General features: G+C 38.4%; 1 pseudogene; it reads right to left on the bottom strand.

Annotated features, from left to right (window-relative positions):
- Positions 1-20,079, bottom strand: part of LOC115858346 (very-long-chain (3R)-3-hydroxyacyl-CoA dehydratase 1 pseudogene) — a 153,240-nt pseudogene that overhangs the window by 111,823 nt on the left and 21,338 nt on the right.

Genomic DNA, 20,079 nt, shown 5'->3' with positions numbered 1-20,079 from the left:
TCTGTCTAATTTTTGCATCTGTACCACATAGACTGATTTGCTATAATTTCATAATGTGTTTTAATATCTGGTGGAGCAAGTCTATGTCATTAGTCTTTTTTGTATGGCTCTAAACTAATTTCACCTTTTTGGAATACGTTTGGTTTTAAGCTCTGCTATAGCACCAACCATATTTTACCTTAAATTATGGCTACATAACTATCTCCCTGAAGAAATGGAAAGCTCCTTAAAGTTGGATATTTTTAAATCTTCTTTTTTTTATGCCCCCCTTTCTGTACTACAATTATTTACTCATAAAATATAGTGAAGGTCACTCAATGGCAGGCAATTGGTCTCAGTCAGAGCCACCTCCAAAACTGGCCATATTCTTCTCCTCTCTGAATATCCTGGAACCTTGATGCAGCTCCTCTGTCCCCTTTATTTCTTGCTTTCCTCAGTCACAGCCCAGTCACATCCAGAGATCCCTTAAGCAGACAGCATAAAGAATTGACAACTACCATTGAGAGTAATTTGTTCGGCATACTGTCCTATGCACTTCCTCCCTACCCATAGGCACTATTGAAAAATGAACTAATGGGTCATTATCATTATACAGGATGACTGAAGATGCAGCTAAATATTAATAAATTTTATTCAGTAATTGCCCACATAAGTGACAAAATTATCATTTAAAAGAACTGTAGTTACTAATTAGGCTCATTACTCCTTCAAGGGTTCCACTGAGCAGAGGTTATTACACCTTGGTCTAAACTAAAACTAATTCTACCTATCACTGGTAATTTTTTTGGTGTTTCTAAAAATGGTACAGAAGTTAACTAGGGATATTTTTAAACCAAATAAGTGGCTTTTTATTTGTTTAATAAATGCATTTAGTCAAAGCAATAATTCCTAAATCAAACTGTGCTTTATAAACACTTGGGGATTGAAAATGCAGATTCTTTTGTACCCTTATACAGGGAATATGACTCTGTAAGGCCAGGCCTGGAACCAGGAATCTGGGTTCTTTTTCTTTTTGGTTTTTTTAATTCCCTTGGTGCCCCTGATACAACCTTTTGGGAGCTACTAGGCTAAAACATGTTGTTAACAAGGCTGAGATCATTGCAAATATACACTCATTTTCTACAAGACATAAATATTCTACAGAATTCTAGGCAAGACCATTAGGTGTTGCTGGGGACCCAAAGGAGTTGATTTATAAGTAACTTGACGTTCATGTGGAAGCGATGAGAAAAATACATACGGAGCATCTACGTTAGGCTCACTGAGCTTTTCAAAACTGAACTTTTAATTCTTAGATCAGAAGGGGATGCCCAAGGCTGGCCTTCATGTGAGCAGAGGAGAGAATTCCAAGTTGAGGAACAAACTTAAGGACATCAGGTAGGTACCATCCCTTCTTATCCTCTCCCACCCAACCAGCCCTTTGGCAAATTATCTCCCTACTGCCGCTGTAACTGCCTAAAATCTTTTACTTACGAATTAGTTCCTTTGAGTCACTCCTTATTATTCCATTCATTCTGCATGATAACTGAGCATCCAGAATTACTAGACAGGTTGCTAATCTCTGGCAAGTGGGAGATGAGAGATTCAGTCTCCGACCTTGGGGAATTTAAGTCTATTGTGGGAAGCAGCTCTATTCACTTATAATACAGCATGATATGTGCTGTCAGAGAAGAGGCCTTGGAGCCCAGAAGAGAAGGTTAAATGAGGAAGTGAAAATCTCTCAGCCCTGATGTTAAAGTCCTCAAAATTCTAGCCATGTTATCAGGAAGTCAACAGGGTTATCACTGCACACAAAGCAACAGTCTCTTTGATGCTGTTGTTACTGCAATTAGAGGGTTCAAGCGTATGGGCTGGAATCCCAGCTGTTGGCTCTTTTTCTGTGTTCCCGTTCTCCAAGGCTGCCTGGCTACAACCCCCAGGGCAAAGCCCTCTCTGACCAGGTAAATGGTCAGAGGCTACTGGGATAGGCCAGTTACATTTTTATCAGGGCATCCAGCTGCATGAATTTAGGAGCTGGACTTGAATGGCTTAGGGGCAATTGTAGCCACAGCAGGAAGTCTGTGAGGAGATTCATGGGGGCAGAGGGTTCACAAAGACAGTGTCAAATTATAGCAGGTCACCAGGGTGGTGGGGTGACAGGAAGGGTGAGATCACCAAGTCTTCACAGACACCATGAACATTACAAATGAAGGGATAGGTGTCCGTCAGGTGATAGCTTGCCCCAAATTGTTCTGGATCCTTGTCTATTAGCTATTTTCTAGGTTTTTGGCTTCCAAATGATATGCAAAAACTGGGCTCTAATCGAATCCATTGTCTTCTCCGGGGACGTAACCAGAACATCACTCTGCTGTAATACAATTCTAGTACAGCCATCCCAGACCATACTCTGTTTTCCTTGGGCATCCTTATCTGCATAAACATTCTGAGCTGCCTTTTTATCTGACCCAGATGGTCTACCATAATTGCCTATGATTAGTTCTATATTCCTTTTATCTTTTATTTCCATCCAAATATATTTCGTCCCACTGCCAACTTATTTATTATGTAACATTCTTTCCCCCTTCAGACACAATATCCTCCTTGACCCATGTTGGCATAATTCCCCCTCGCCTGTTGTGTCTATCTCTTATATAAACTTTCCATCTCCAAATTATTCCGAATCTGTTTCTGGTTTTAGCCTCTCCTTAGTAATCCTTGTTACATAATGTGTCTATTATATCTCTTGGTATTTGTTTTCTTTCAGTTCACTTTTTACCATGCATATGAAAGTCATTTGTAAGGGGAGCTGTTTAGAATTTGCTTTTATTTTTTCTTTGGTTTCTTTAAGTGTTCTGACTCCATCCTTTGAGTTCTTTTAATCTCTGACCCTCCTCCCTTTCTTCAGCCCCCTTCATTTCCCTACAACACACTAGTTTATACCTTCCTCCCAGATGCAGGCAATTTTTACCATTGTGGCTTTGTGTATTGCTGTGCGGTTTTCCAGAAGAGTTGGCTGTCTTTCATGTAACATTCCAGTCTCCACCATTCATTCGTTTAGCAGGAACTCCATTCAAAATCAGTCTTATCCCAATCATTAGCATGTGCCTAGAGCATGAAGGAAGTCTGATAGACTTAAAAAAAGTGCAATAAACTCATTTTATGTTTTCATGAGACTTTAGCTATCTATAAAAAGTCCAAACAACCAATTGAAAGTGAAAATAGTTTAACCCATTGCCTATTCTATTTGGCCTACAGGAAGTTGAATAGTTTGAATTTTTTTTTCCTCATTAAATTCTTAACTCAATTTCCCTACTTCCTCACCTAAATGTCCTTTTTGTTGTTGTTGTTTTGTCTGTAGGTGTATGTGGGAGTTTGCATCACTTACACACTCCCTTCACGTTTACAGAAAAGCTATCAGATAGGTTGTCACAGATATAACTATACTTCTAATACCATTGAATACAGCCAGCAGTAGTGAGGGCTCATGGTAGAAGGAGTGAGATAAAGCAGTGACCTTGACTGAAAGTCTAGTGACAATACTTAAATATTTTCATGAAATGTAAATTTCCTTGGGGATGAGATGTCTTTAGTCATCTTTGCTACTCAGCTACCCTGGGCCTCAGTTCCCTCATTTGAAAATAAGGACAATATTAACAATACTTCCTCAATGGGACTCTTCTGAAGATTATCAAAATACTGTCTAGGAAGAAACATTTTATTAATGGTGAGCAAAATAATCAGATGTGACTAGAAAGTCACCTGGGTATCAGTCAGTAAGTTTTTGTGCCAGGGAGCTAGTGAGTTATTCAATAACTTTAAAAAGAAAGTACATTTTTCTTATGGGAGTAATTTAGTGCCTAGGAGAATACAGATGAGCGTAATTGTAATTACCACATCTCATTGTTTAAAGTACCTGAAGGCAAAGTTCCCCATGCTGAGATCCCATCCTGGCAATAATGTGGTTTCAACAAAGACTTTGAATGTAAAATGTATTTTTCCACTTTCCCCTTGCTCACCCATAAGCTTCCCTCACCCACCCATTGTTCTCCCTTCCCTGTGATCCTCTATGGCTTCTTTTCTTTTTCCCAAAAAGAGTAATATATGCAGGACAAAACAAAACTTAAATATGTTTTAGAATAGATATTCTAAATACATGCCTTGTTTCTCCAGGAATCTCTTCACTTTAAACATTATGAGCACTTTTTTCATAATTTTGCTACACTGTGAATTGTTGCTTGTAAGAAAATAGATGGCATATTCTTGGGAGATATGAGTTATTTCCTAGTCATCAAGTATCTAAATTTTTGCTCCATATTGTATGTATCTTGCTGTTGTAATTATTCCCTGAACTCTTTGAAAACATCCCCAATGATAGAAAGAAATTTAGAGATTCAGTATGTATCTATCACTAATATATGAGGCGCCACTATAGAATAATGGGAATGATTTCAAAATTTACACAGATCTTTCTTTCAATATGTCCTACCTGTGTTTATGCATAAATGTAACCGATACATAGTGTGTGGACTACATTGGTAACAGATCTGAATAAAATGCAGTTGTGGTTAAAAGCTCATGCTGTGCAAGCACACAGAAATGAGGATGAGTTGTATTCACTTCTTACCACTGTAACTTCAGGTGAAACACTTTCATCTCTAGACATCCTGTTTTCTTGCCATACTGTTGGGGGGTGGGGGGCATAAGGTCTCCTTTATAAAACTTTTGTTAGAATTAAATGAGAAAACATAAACCTGTAAAACTGTTAATGCAGTATCTGGCTGGCAAAATAAATACTCAATAAAAAAATAATAATAATGTGCTTTCAAGTTTAGAGAGGACAGAAACCAGGAGAGGGAGCTCTGATTGGAACATTCCACTGTTCAGATCCAACTGTTGTTGACCTAAATTTAGTCAACAAAACTTTCCCAATAGTTTTGCTTTTAAAATTCTTGAGCCAATTGCATTTTAAGCTTCTTCATAAACATGAAATTTAGAGGGAAAGAAATGTTTAAGTTTACATTATTTGGATTAGGAGCGCAGATTCTGGAGTCATGCCGCTTCCATGAAAATAGCAGTGAAACTATTTAGTGGCTATGTGATCTCAGGCGGGTTACTTAAACTTCCTGAGCCTCAGTTTTCTCAATTGTAAAATAAAGAAAATAATAATACTTTCCAAATAGAGCAGCTGTGAGGATTTTTTTTTAATGTATGGAAAACCCTTATCACCGTGCTTGACATGTAATAAGCATTAATAAAAGCTTGAGTGCTTTTTATTTTAGAAAGCTGAGGGCCAAAGAGAATTTCATTTGCCCAAAGTCTCACATATATGCTCTGCAAAGAGTGAAGTCAAGATTCATTCAGTTGATGTCAATAATTTGGCTTTTTCTACCACACACTAGGCTCTCCATATTTGTTCTTTGTACTCACCCTCTTCTATTACCATTCTCTCACGTCTAGCAATCTTTTATCATTATGTAAATTATTCATAGAAAAGAGAATCCTTATTATTTAGGCAGACATTTTAGTCAAAGGTAGAAGGCCATTGATTCAGGTAGACAAGTTTGACATATCTATAGTTGACAGTCATATGTTCTCTTACCTGTTAGTCATCACTGTTCCCTCTCCTATCAAATGGTATGCTTACTGAAGCAGGGCCCATGTCTTATTTATTTGTGCAGGTCCCAGCCTTGACAAATTCTAATCATTACCCGTATCTTCGAAGTATGCTAGAAATAAAAAACTTGGTAGTATTAGTAATCACATATTACAAATTATTTCTAGCATTTTTATTATATATTTTTTCTTTTATTTCACACTGCATCCCATTTTACAATAGAGGACACCAACACTCAAAAGAGGTAAGTAGCTTGTCCAAGATCATACCACTCATAACTGCCTAGCAGGAACACAGACCCTGGGTGACTGACACCAAATCTCCACTATCGGAAGAAAAAGGGGTGGGGGTAGGGAATTCACACATTGACTGTACCTGTTCAGACACAATTTAATCTGATTAAAAATCCATTTCTATGAAAATACTCACACATTTTATGAGAGAAGAACAAATTTTACATGGCTCAATTATCTCAAGCATAGGTGAGCTTATTTGTTGACAAAAAAATTAGCTATTCCTTAACCAATACCATCTATGTATTTCTTTTTTTCAAATAATAGGTTCTGACTGACTTTGCAGCACAAGAGATCAGATCAGTTTCAGACTAGAGTTTAACTCGTGGTAGGATAGTGTGTGTTTAGCCCAATCCATAGCACCATTTAATTGTAGAAAAATCAGTTATCTTTTGTTTTTAAATTTTTTTTTGATGTGGACCATTTTTAAAGTCTTTATTGAATTTGTTACAATATTGCTTCTGCTTTATGTTTTGGTTTTTTGGCCCCGAGGCATGTGGGATCTTGGCTCCCTGACCAGGGATCAAACCCACACCCCCTGCATTGGAAGGCGAAGTCTTAACTACTGGACCACCAGGGAAGTCCCCATAGTTATCTTTTATGTGACATTCTTTCTCTTTTCAAACACTACATCTGTTTGAATCCATCTAGGCTTCATGTTAGGGTTAGGTTTAGAAATTGTCAAAAACACTTTTAACAAGCTTGTTATAAACCACTACTCCAAGAGAATCAGCTGAGTAAATTATGTCTCAACAAAAGAAAATATTCTATGATTATTATAGTGTTTGAAAACAAAGACCGTGAGAGATACCGAAAAAAGAGAAAGGGGAGCAAAGTATAGTGAATTCATTACAAGTTTATTTACATCTGAAATTATTAATAATATGTATATTTTGTGAACAATCATTACCTTTTTCACCAGCCTTATTTTATGACTTCATGCAGTTATTAAAACATTCTTAAAATTTTAAAGTCTATTCAAACATTGAGACTAAAGGGTTACATGTCAGATGAGTAATGAGAAAATCAATGGAAAAATGACTTGTCAACAAAAAGTCCTTATCACTTTATATTGAATATCAAGAAAATCAATGGAGAGTCTTTTTTACTTGTGATGAAAGTAGAGACACAGTCAATTTTAATCTTACTTAGAGCTTTACCTTGATCTGACTAGTCAGAATTTGAGTTGTTTTGTTTAGCAACTTGGATATTAAATATTCTATATTTTTGAGCTTTCTTATCAGTGCAGCAAAGACACTTCATAGCATAGTACTTTGACAAGTATTTTTCATATAAGAGATTTGCTACAGAGCTTTCCTTCAGTTAAAGCTGATTTTATTCTTGAAGAGAGACATTTTATTTCTGATTTAACATTTTCCTTCCCAAAACAAGGGTTTATACTATTCTATTTTCACCATCTTAACATGGCATTGGGTCTTTAATGGGTTAGGCAACTCCATCAGGATTTTATCTTTTAGAAACTGTTCTATCTTTGGGGAATTGAGCCAAAGGACACTGAAGTGAGATACATCTCTGGCAGAGAAAAGGGGGCCCTATTACAGAATAATTAATGGGATTCCAGAAAAAAGGAGAGCTTAGATCCCACAGAGAGGCTTTAGTCTCCACTAAAATCTAGTACTCCTGATCTCCTGAGTCCTTAGGCCTTAGCAAAGTGGATGGAAAGCAACACTTAGTTCTCAAACTATAGCTCAGAGAAATGAAAGCAAACTGCCATCAGAGAAGATGGAAAGGGTGACACATGACAGATGGAAAGAAAGGGCATGGTAAATATGTCAACATAGGATGTTACAAAAAAAAAAAAGATTAAAGTAAGAAGAAAAGAATATATCATGTGAAAGAAAAAATAATGTAGCGTTCATAAAAACACATAACACAAACAATATATATATGTCCTATGAGCAACTTTAGGCCAGTAAAGGATTTAATAAAGCTCTTAATTCAGTAAAGGAAGAGATCAATGGCAATATAATATACAATAAGAAAAAATGAATGGAGAGAATGCAAAGATAAGTAAACAGATTAGGAAATCAAAGCAACCATTATAGACCAAACAGTAGAAAGAGTAAAAAGAAAATTAATGTAATAGTAAAAAGCTTCAGATAATCAACATGAATGCAAAAGAAAAAGGCAAAGAGATTAAGGTAACTAGAAGAAGGTGATAGGTGTGGAAGATAAAGAAGATCCAACATAAGAATAACTAGGATCATAATGATAGAACCAATCAAATAAAGCATTAAAATATGCAGGAATATAGTGCAAGAAATGTTTCTTGATCTAAAGGAAGAACTAAATTTACAGACTAAATTCCAAGAAACTGAAAAAAACAAGTTATGTAAAAATATTTTCTAGTGAAATCATTAAAATTCTAGAATTCTCTGGGATCCTAGACAAAAAAAAAAACTGAGGAAAATAAATCAGGCTATTATCCTCATTCACTGTTAAAAACACTGAATGCCAGAAGACAATGGAACAGTGTCTCTGATGTTCTGAGGGAAAGAAAAATATTACACTCATTCAAATGATGATTCAAAGATAAATGCAAATGACAGACATTCTAAGACATGAAAGTCCTCAGGGAATATAGCACACTATTCAACAACCTGCCAAAATTAAGGAGCCACAGTAAAAGGAGCACCTGTGATCATTGCATCCATTTAAATGTAGAACTGTGTTTAAACAAACAAAAGGATTATGACTACAAAATAAATAAATAAATTTATAGACACTGACCAAATCAAAATAAGTCTGTAAGTAAAGGAGGAGAGGTGAGAAGAATTATAAGAAAGCTGATTTCCTCATCTCTCTTAACAAGTAGTCAATCTATCTTGTCTAAAGTTAACATGTAGGTATAAAAATAAATGATTCTCACCTCTTAGGGATTATTTCTTTCTGGCTATCCACCATTCAGCCATCTATCATTCCATCCATCCATCCGTCATCTTACATATAGACATATTTTTAATGGTGTTCAACAACTGTTAACATTACTTATTTATGAATGGTGAAATTTTAGGTGATATATAGCTTTCTTCTTTCACTCCTCTGTATTGCTTGAATTTTCAAGAAGCGATCATCACTGGAATGGATTAAAATTCTTTGCTGGTCTTCTCATCAGGAAATGGAGTCTATCTCCCACCCCTGGTACCTGAGATTGACTTGTGGCTGGTATTGACCAATGGGACTCAACAGAAGCAATATACTGAGATTTCCATGCTTATCCTCTTGGAACCCTGAGACAAGCATGCTGCAAAGAAGTCCAAGATGTAAGACCACATGAAGATACAGTCCCAGCAATCCCAGCTGTTCCAACCATCCTAGATGAGGTCCTTGGCATGTGAGTGAGGCCATGTTAGACCAATTCATCCCACCTGAATTGCCAGATGACTACAGCTGCATGAGTGAGCCCAAGCAGAAATAGTAGAACATTCTAGTCAATCACAGACTTATGAGACACAATAAGTCGTTTTTGTTTTAAGCTACTAAGTTTTGGAGTTAATTCTTACATACCAAAAATTACTGATTTATTCTCTTTTACAAAAAGAATAATTTCAGTACTCTTAAAAATCTAAATAGGGCTTCCCTGATGGTGCAGTGGTTGAGAGTCCGCCAGCCGATGTAGGGGACACGGATTCGTGCCCCGGTCCAGGATGGTCCCACATGCCGCAGAGTGGCTGGGCACGTGAGCCATGGCCGCTGAGCCTGCGCGTCCGGGGCCTGTGCTCCGCAACGGGAGAGGCCACAACAGTGAGAGGCCCACGTACCGCAAAAAAAAAAAAAAAAAAAAAAAAAACTAAATAAGATGCAAAAGTCCCCATTCTATATAAAAAGCAAAGTTCTCCTTAACCTGAAGTTTTCAAGGGGTTCATGATTTCCCTGTCAATATGTACTACAGCCCTCTTTCCCACTATTAACCACATCTGACATTCTCCATTACTGCCTTTGTCATTCTCTCACAAGCCCACTTCAACCCACACTGTAAATGACTGTAATTCCTCAGCTGCTCCAAAGTACCACAAGCACAAAGCTTGTGTATGTCTCAGACTTTCACTAAAGGTAAAAGATAAGATAGTACAAACACTGTATTATTTATCTATTACTGTGCAATAAATTACTCCAAAACTTAGCAGCTTACAATAAACATATGTCAATCACATAGCTTCTGTGGGTCAAGCCTTTGGGAAGTGGCGTAAGTGGGTGGCTCTGGCTTAGGAACTCTCATGAGGGTGTATCAAAATGTTGGTCGTGGCTGAAACCATCTGGAGACCTGACTGGGGTTAGAGGATCTGCTTTCAGATGACTCACACGGCTCTTGGTAGGAGCCCTTTTGGGGGCTTCTTGAGAGGCTTCATGACATGACAACTCATTTCCCTCAGAGTGAACAAGTGATCCAGGAGAGCAAAAAAGAAATTGCAATGTCTTTTATGGCCTAGGCTTAGAAGTCTGTTATTCCTGTGATATTCTATTGGTTACAAAGTCAGCCCTATTCAGTGCAAGAAGGGACTACATAAACACATGAATACCAGGAACTGGGAATCATTGGGGACTGTCTATCTCAAGCCTCCTAGGATGAAAGTGATTCACACCATTAGGAATCAGTGTCTGAGGTCTTCATCTCATTAGTTTACAAAACCACACACACAAAAAAAATCAACAAAATTCCCCCAAACACAGTCATGATGGAAAGTTGTACAGGTTGTTGGCCATACCGATAAACCCAGTAGAGAGATCTGAGCCCTGCACCCTAATGCAGGGTTATGTCTGTCCGAAGAAAGGGGTGTCTTTTTCTGGATTCAAATTTACTTGAAAGCCTGAAATGTACCTTTGGTGCTAAAGAAAACAACAGAAGTAGAGCTTAAACCTTCATAATATTTTAAACAAAATCATGCCAATTCTGTAATCCCAAAATGAGACTTCTGAGAAATCACTGAAAAACTATTAATATGGAATTTTTTTCTAGTATTTGCTACAAATCAGCAACTTACTGAACTTGCTTTGCAAAATTTGGCAAATTCCAATCTTAACAGCTCATCACAATGTCTAAATACCTCCTCACCTTTTTTAGTTCTGAGTTTGTATCACACTGGAAGTTTTCAATGCTTTGAGGAGATTTTTGTTTCTGGATTCCCCAGTGTAGCTCTATGTTTCTGGGATATTGTGTTCTAGGAATCAATAAGAGGTAAACTCACAGAAAAACTTCCTACAATCAGATTGTTTTGCAATCAGATATCCACGTGGAAAAAACTTGAAATGTGAATTCAGGGCTACCGAGACCTTTCAAGGCTATTGCATCAATATTTTTAGTCTCTGTCCTTCTAAACACAAGGTATTTGTAACACATAACGGTTTAATCCAACCAAATCAGTCTCTCAAACCTTTCTAGGGCTACTTAATATATACCATGTTCTTCCTGCATGGCAAAGAGCTATTGCTGTCATTTAATTGGCTCTATGGAAGAAGAACTATGTGGAGTTGAAGTCACCCCCTTAAGACAGGTCCTTAGAATAAGTGGTTGTAGTCTGTGCAAACTTCCTTTATTTTATTTTATTTTTTTAAAAAAAGGTGTATTTATTATTTTATTTTTGACTGCATTGGGTCTTAGTTGCAGCACATGGGCTCTTCGTTGTGGTGCGCCTGCTTCTCTCTAGTTGTGACGTGCGGGTTTTCTCTTCTCTAGTTGTGGCGTGCAGGCTCCAGGGCACGTGGGCTCTGTAGTTTGCAGTATGTGGGCTCTAGTTGAGGCCCACGAACTCAGTAGTTGTGGCTCGCAGGCTCAGTTACCCTGAGGCACGTGGGATCTTAGTTCCCTGACCAGGGATCGAACACGCGTCCCCTGCATTGTAAGGCGGATTCTTTACCACTGGACCACCAGGGAAGTCCCCTTCCTTTATTTTACATATCTCAATGTAATTTATTACTTTGAATCAAATTATTTTTTTTTCTCAGTCAAATTCAGTGTTGTTTTTCTGTTTTATCCCTCTTTTTTCTGTCTGTTTGGAAGGCCTTACATTTGTCTGGTTGCTCTAATATGGGGAGGCTTCTGGTCCATAGTCATCCTTTGTCTTCTGCTGGTGTCTGATAAGGTGCATCTCTTCCCCAGCATTTTTTGGTCCTTTATGTCCACCTGCATCTGGTAAGATTACCCTTGTCTTACCATGGCCTCCACCTGACAGGTCCTTGTACTCCTCATCCCAATCTCAAGGCTCCTTTGAGTCTACTGGCCACTTTTAGAAAGATCCACACCCCTTTCATCAGCAAAGAGCTGGTTCCATGTTTCACACTGTGTGCTTATGAAACTGCCCTTAGACCCATCTGCAGAGTTGCTTCAATCGGCCACTGCTACTCTAGTGCTTAGCCTGACTCTTCCGAAACACATGCTAGGAGATGAAGACTAGGTTCCCTGTTTTTTGAGCTACTATCAAATATCTCTGGTGTTTCCACTGGCCCAGAGCAGAATAGGAGCACAGGATCCCTTCTGTGAGACAGTTTCTGATGTCTATTTCCTGTTTATTCTATACTGCCTCCTACACATTTATTTTGTCTTAGAGATAATTATTATTACCTTTAAAAATCCAACTTCTGTATTTATGGTATTAAATTTATGTACCAACTCTTAGACCATTTGTCTCTGGAGTTTTAAAATCGGGCTCTGAGCATGTGGAAAATCTTTTCTCTTTAAAGAATCCCAGATCTTACAAATCAAAAGCTCTGACTTTCAAGACTATTATCTCTGTTTAGGTTTCAAAATGTGTTAATTTTAGTTAGGGCTGCCCTAACAAATACCACAGACTGGGTGACTTAAATAACAAAAGTTTATTTTCTCACAGTTCTGAATGCTAGAAGTCCAAGATCAAGGTGTTGGCAAGGTTGGCTTTTCCTGAAGCCTCTCTCCTTGGTTTGCAGACAGCCACCTTCTTGCTGTGTCCTCACATGGCCTCCCTTTGTCTGTGTGTTATCTATGTCCCAATCTCCTCTCCTTATAAAAACACCAGTCATATTGGATTAAGGCCCACCCATATGACCTCATTTTAGCCAAATTCTCTTTAAAGGTGCTATCTCCAAATACAGTCACATTCTGATGTACTGGGGGTTAGGACGTTAATATATGAACTTGGCGGAGGAGGGGGATGGTGGGGGAGGGAGATGAAATTCAACCCATAATACAAAATAATCTATTTAGAAACTCAGTTGACTTCTAAGTTTTCTTTGGGCTCCTTTTTGTCCTCTTTTCTCTGGGGCAAATGAATACAAATTATGGCAATTATGCAATGGATGAAGGATCTAGAAATCTAATTTTCATGGCTTATAAAGCCCTTCATAAACTTTCACTAATTCCTTCAATGTCTTCTTTCAGTTTTCCCCATACTTCACTTTCCCTCCTCTAGTTATACAGGAGTTCTTTTAGATTCTCAAAATCCCCACTGCGTTTCTCACCTCTGGGTCTTCAAAAACTTTGTTCCCAGATCTGAAATGCCTTCTCTCACTCTACTTTCCTTTACCTTGCTAACTCCTACAAATCATTCATGTCTCCCTGTCTGCTTTTCCTGGGACCCGAAACTAGGTTAAGCTTCCCTATTTGTCAGGCTTCCCATAGCACATAACTGCAAGTTACCATTTTATAGAACTCGTCACTAGCTTTTCATTATTTATGTAATATCTGTATTTTCTGCTAAGCTGTAAGCTCCATAATGACAAGGACAGTATCTATGCTGGTCACTGTTGTATATCCAGAGTGTCTGCCACAATGTCTGGCACAAAGTAGAGGCCAATAAATATTCAGTGAATGAGTAAAAAACTAACTCAGAGGCATTATTGGCTTGGTACACAGGAGTGGTATCTTGTGGAATTACACTCACATTTTTTTAAGACACAGACCTTGCTCTATGTATCAGGCAGGATTATAACTTGTAAACAACAGAAACTTATTTAAGCAGAAAAAGATATTGAATAGCTTTCAGCATCTTCCAGAAAACCAGAGAACCAGGTCTGGAGGTTACAATGCCAAGTACAATGCCCAAGTCACAGTGCAAAACTGCTGCTACCTCTGGGCACCCAGTGCCACAGCTGGCAATGCCACCCAATGCCAGCATTACTAGGCACTAGGGCTACTAGAACCAGTGTCCCTGCTGCCTCCAGAAAGCTGTACCTGCTGCATGACTGCCTCCACCACATCGTCATTACTCCCTCCATAGACTCCACTGCCCAGTTAGCATCCCTAGACCCTGCCCTCACTGCCATGGCCACTCCCACTACACCGGGGCCACTGCTGCTGCCTGAATGGCTCCTGGGCAGACAGCACTTATCCACATTATCAGCCTTCAATTCAATAATCTGTTTGGCGGAGCCTAGGCCATGTGACCAAGGCCCTAGCTACAGTTGAGGCTGGGGAAAAAATGTCTGCTATCTTAAAGTCTATGGGACATATGGGCTATAACTTATAATGTAAGAAATTCCCAAACATCGGAAGGAGGTGACACTAGGAGGCCAAAAAGAATGACAAATGTCCACTGCATTGTTATCGCAAAAGTAAGAAGTTCCATGACCCCACAAAGAACTGTGTCTTTGTAATGTGTGTGTGTTTGTGTGTGTGTATTTAATGCATCTTTACAATTGTTGACACTAAACTTGCTAGAGCACAACTAAAAAAATATCCATTATGATGCTAACATCAGCTTTGCACACTTGTAGCCGATCTGTTCCACCTGTGACTCACACTCAATGCTTGTGTCCATCCCAAGTACCCATTCCACAAATTCTTCCATCTCCACTTCCTTTTCTATAAACACCCTTTTCTTTACTATCTTGTCTTCTATCTTTTATGTACTTGAATCTTCTCACCTCAAGAGAGCAGAGGCTGTCAAATGATCCTGGGGATGTCGTGTTTGTGTGGGGTTGTACACAGACTAGGCTCTCTCTCAGCAAAGAAGTGTTAAATGGAAACATAAAAGAGAAAACTACCTACCCCATGCCACCTCCCTGCAGACCTGGATTCTCCTCGATGCCTAGGATTTATCTTGTTCAATGGCTTAGGTAGCTATTTTTGGCATTGACTTGATTCCTTCACTGCCATAGATCCCAGACTCCCTTAAAACACTTTTTCTCAGGCAGTCTCAATATCAGGAAACCTCTTTGTCCCATGTCTTTGAACTGTTGGTCACACCTATATGTTCTTAGATCACAGCACGTGGCCAACCTATCAGTCAGAATAGACCTTCTCCCTGCATCCCTTCCCTCAGCCTCCCTCCCTTAGACCTTCCATAGTTCCTTGGTCCTTTTTGTATTTTTATTAATTTTTATTGGAGCACAGTTGATTTACAATGCTGTTAGTTTCTGCTGTACAGCAAAGTGAATCAGTTATACATATACATACATCCACTCTTTTTAAGATTCTTTTCCCCTATAGGTCATTACAGAGTATTGAGTAGAGTTCCCTGTGCTATACAATAGGTCCTTATTAGTTATCTGTTTTATGTATAGTAGTGTGTGTATGTCAATCCCAATCTCCTAATTTATCCCTCCCCTCTCCTTTTCCTCTTGGTAACCATAAGTTTGTTTTCTACATCTGTGACTCTATTTCTGTTTTGTAAATAAGTTCATTTGTACCATTTTTTTAGATTCCACATGTAAACGATATCATATGATATTTGTCTTTCTCGGTCTAACTTACTTCACTCATTATGACAGTCTCTAGGTCCATCCATGTTGCTGCAAATGGCATTACTTCATTCTTTTTTTGGTTGGTCCTTTTAATGCCTGCTCCTTTGCACCAGAATCCTGCCTCCTCTGGTGTCCTGCCTGAGTCATCTTCTCTTTCAGATGCTGCTGATGAATATAGGAAGATGAAGAAATGGAGATCTGAAGAAATGACAGCAGAGAATTCCTCATAATGACCTGGGCTTTATTTGAAATATCTTTTTAAAAAATGTAAATGCCTCTTATACTGAGATTAACCTCTTGCTAGCTTATTTCCCCCTCCCTGCCTTTTTTCTTTTGTCTTCTATGAGTTTTAAGGTTATATTTTCCATATCCATTCTTTTAGTAGTTACTCCAGGTATTTTAACATGCATACTTTAAAAAGTCAAATGTTAATCAATATCTTTCTATTTCTTTCCCAAAACAAAGACACTAGTGCTTCATATCTAATCAAACTTCTCAAATTATATGCTATTGTTGTCCAGTATTTGGTTTGTATTTTTTAATTTGACAAAATAGACATTATTACTTTATACAGTCAGTATTTGTTTAGATTTACCTATAAAAATATAGAAATCTTTGCTGGTAATTCCTTTCTGTATCTGAGACTTTCCACTTGGTAGTACTTTTACCTGAATCTGCTGGTAGTAAATTCTGTTATCTTGTTTTCTTCTAACGTGGATATGTTATTCTTTCCCTCCTCTCTTGAACAATCATTTCACCACGTATTTCATTGTTGGTTGACAATTATATTCACTCAGCACTTTAAGGATACCACTCATTGTCTTCTAGTTTTCATTATTGTACAAAAATTACTCCATCAGGCTATTTGCAATGCCTTGTAGAAAGTCTTGGCTCTCTATTTGCTTTCCAAGTCTTCTCCTTGCCTTTGATGCTTTGTAGTTTCACTGTGATTTACATCTAAATGAGAATTTCTTTTTATTTATCTTTGCCTAGGATTTTTTGGAGTTCCAAATCTAAGGATCAATTTTGGTTTTTTTTTTTAAGTTCTAGAAACTTTTGGTCATTATCTCCTAAATGATTGCTTCTTCCACATTCTCTTTATTATATCCTCCTGAAACTCCAATTAGAGAACTTTTCTATATGTTAGAGAAGTTAGAACTTCTAACTGTTAGAACTTCTCTCTCTTCCCTATGTCTTAATCCCTTTCTACCCTTATTTTTATGCTACAGAATGTATCCTTCACAACTTGCAGTAGCATTAAAAAAATCCACTTCTAACTAAATATAATTGGAAATACAAAGCTCCAGAAAAGGAGTTGGAAGTAACAAAACCTTGTTCTATCACAGGGCCAAAGCTCCATCTTCAGTCAGACCTGAGCAAGCTCATTAGCTGGCTTGCCCTCAGGGCCACCCTGGCACCTCTCTGGAAAAGGCACACCCACACAAAATCCCTTAGTCCTCGGCACAAAGGATATGACCCTGATCTTGAGGAAGAGGTAGGTCAGTCAAAAATAGCATATTGTTCTTGTTCTTTGTTCACCAATTAGAGCTTCCCTCTGCAGAGGTGGGAGATGGAGGGGGCATGTGGTCCTCCATATCAGCCTGAATTACCTGCTTCAAGCAGAGAATGTTATTATCGAAAAGTTGTAGAAGAATGTAATACATGCCAGGCTACCCAAAGCCTAGCCAAGATCCCATACTGACTCCTTTGATTTACTTAAACATTGTGTGTTGAGGTCAATTCCATCTCCAAAAGGCTTTAAGAACTGCTGGTTCCATACCTAGCTTCTGTCACAACAGTCAAGCTCTGAATGAATTGTTTGCAATACAGAGATGGCTGGACACCAAAATTATGACTTCCATTTTCAGATGCTGAATTTGATAGATTTGCCATCAGAAAATCTACCTACTTTTGTTTGAGCAGCCACCATGTTGATTCATTACCCTACTTCTAACGGGCAGACTTGAAGAATGACACAGTTTATCCTTAAAGTACTTTGTACCCATTGCCTGGTTTATCATGACTGCTCATGTCATTCCCTCAGAAGTCAGTGCAACTGAATAATTGTCCTGGCCATCTCTCTCCAGGCTCCAATGACAATAAACAACAACAACACACAGACAAGTACACACACACCATTTCAAGTCCTTTTTGGAAATAGATATTTAAAATAAACAACAAAGGCTTTCTCTGGGTAATATTGTGTCCACAATATTAATTCACTTATACTATGTGTTAATTCACTTATACTGGTGTTAAATCACTTATACTATGAAAGCGAGTCTGATCTCCTTAGCATTGAGTTGAGGTGGATTTGTCTTTATTACTGAGTCCACAGGACAAATGTAACAAAAGTTCTAGAAAAGCATTTCTCAAAACATACTACTCAGAACAAAAGAACCTCGGGAAATTAAGAGGTGTAATGTAAGAAAAGTGTTCCATAGTCCAGCAATTTTGAGTAACACTGCATTAAATGAGGATAATAAAGTTAAACAGGCCTCTTTACTGCAGGACTTTTCAGAACCTTCACTATACTAATGTACATTGTAAATCATAAAGAAGAAGGTAACATGTAGCATTTTTTCAAATGTATTGGACCACAGAGTACTTTTTGTTAAGCATCTTACAAGAAGTGTTCCATGAAACAGACTTGAAAATCATGTTGGAGAGTACACATTGCTTTATTGCTCAACTTTCTTCCTCCTGAGGTAGAAAAAACCCAGCAAATCCAAGAGAAGCATCTCTTTTGGAGCCATCTGGTGTTGATTCTTTATGAGTCAGTTGGAATAGCTCTGTCACATCTGAAAGAGATGTTCCTTGCCACAAATTTTTTTGTCTGACCACTCTGAGCAATCACAGACCTCCCTGCCTTCTTCCCTACTTTTTCTCCCAAGATAACTCCAACCCAGCCCTGTTCCTGGCCTTTAGCCTTCATGTCTTCTCTTGCCTCCCTTGGCTTTCAACCTTTATGATTTGCTATGTTCATTGCACTCTGTGCTTTGGCCTTTGGTGCTGCTGTTATTTCCCAAAATCCATTCTCTTTCTGGCTGTTAGACTTGGATCCTGCACTGTGTTTTGGGAGAACTCCACTTCCTCCCCCTAATAATATGCTCCTATTCTTATCCACCTACACTCAGCTACTAGTGGCCTCTTGCTTCTACTTCCCTATTCATCCCTCCCAGCTTCCCTGTAGAGGCTTATTCTAGCCGTGTCCTTGACCCTCACCTGTAGCATTGCCCACAGCTAGGAGGTAACATTGACTACTGACGCTTATCAGGACCACAAAATATTGGAAGGATTTCTCTTGCCACATAAAAGATCAACGCAGCTACAGAAGGAGTACACCTTGAGTGCTAAGGCTCAATATTAGTGTGTGGGTCCTTTTGAGTCCCCTGTGGTTTGCAGGTTATATAGCATTAGTCAGTGGGTATCTCACAGTCATTTTGTACCAATAAGCAATGGCATTATGACAACTTGTTCCTTCTGTATTTTTAATATCTTTTATCTGTTATACAACACTCCTTAAACTTTGCTTATTCACATGTTATTAGGAGTCATGGCAGCTCTCTGCTTATAGACCAGAGATTATCATCGGCCTGTCATTTTACTTCATCTTCTTTTGTTTTTAGTTACTTTTTCCGTTTAAGCTCCCAAAGCCCTACAGGCAGAAGTGCCTTCAAATTAAAATGCATTGTTAATATTCCAGACCACACACACTTGGTTCTTCATGTGGCTTTGAGTTTTACTGCTGAGATGATTGTGCATGATATTCTCATGGTGAGAAAATGTGCCCAACTCAGTCTATTTTGAAAACTCTTTTGTTCCCTCAGGCAAACTTGGCATGGTTTTATTATAAAGGTTCAGTTGGGATAACCCATATTCTTTCCCCAAGGTTACTTTTCAAATTCTTTGTCAATCAGTTTAATGAAAGGTAAATAAGTACCTGACTTCAGAGTAGTAGCCAAACAGAGTCAGTTTCTTGGGGCAAGTGTATGTGAGCATGTACATGAGTGTGTGTGAATGTGGTGGGGAGAGTTGAGAGATTACAAGTCCCTCTTTCAGTGACATCATGGGGCAAGAACATTTAAATGTCTTAGAAAATTGACAAGATTATTAATTGAGAGACAGGTACCATCACAAACTTCAAAAAGATATCTCAGTGCTTATTTTCATTAACTGGGATGAGTATGTTTACAAAAGATTTAGAGGATGTTGTAAATCATATTTTTAAATAATATGACTTCCGATGCTGAAGTAAACCAGATTCCAGAGCCGCCCTCAAGGACACTTGTTCTTGTCTGCCCAAGCCTGTCTGTATCTGTTCCTTAGAATCACTTCACCCTCCACAAGAACACTAATCTTCAAGCCTGGACCATGTGCTTGTTCCAGGCTGCTCTGTTACAACTTGGCTCATCTACCCTCTCTCTCTGGTTATATCCACACATTCTCACTTCTGAGTCAAGTGTACTTGGCAGTCATTTCCCTGCAGGGATTGACTCTTCTTCTTCCTACACACTT

The sequence above is a fragment of the Globicephala melas genome, chromosome 1 (assembly GCF_963455315.2).
Source record: "Globicephala melas chromosome 1, mGloMel1.2, whole genome shotgun sequence".
NCBI lineage: Eukaryota > Metazoa > Chordata > Mammalia > Artiodactyla > Delphinidae > Globicephala > Globicephala melas.
Note: the sequence above shows the minus strand (reverse complement) of the source record. Positions and strands in the feature narration are given on the sequence as shown.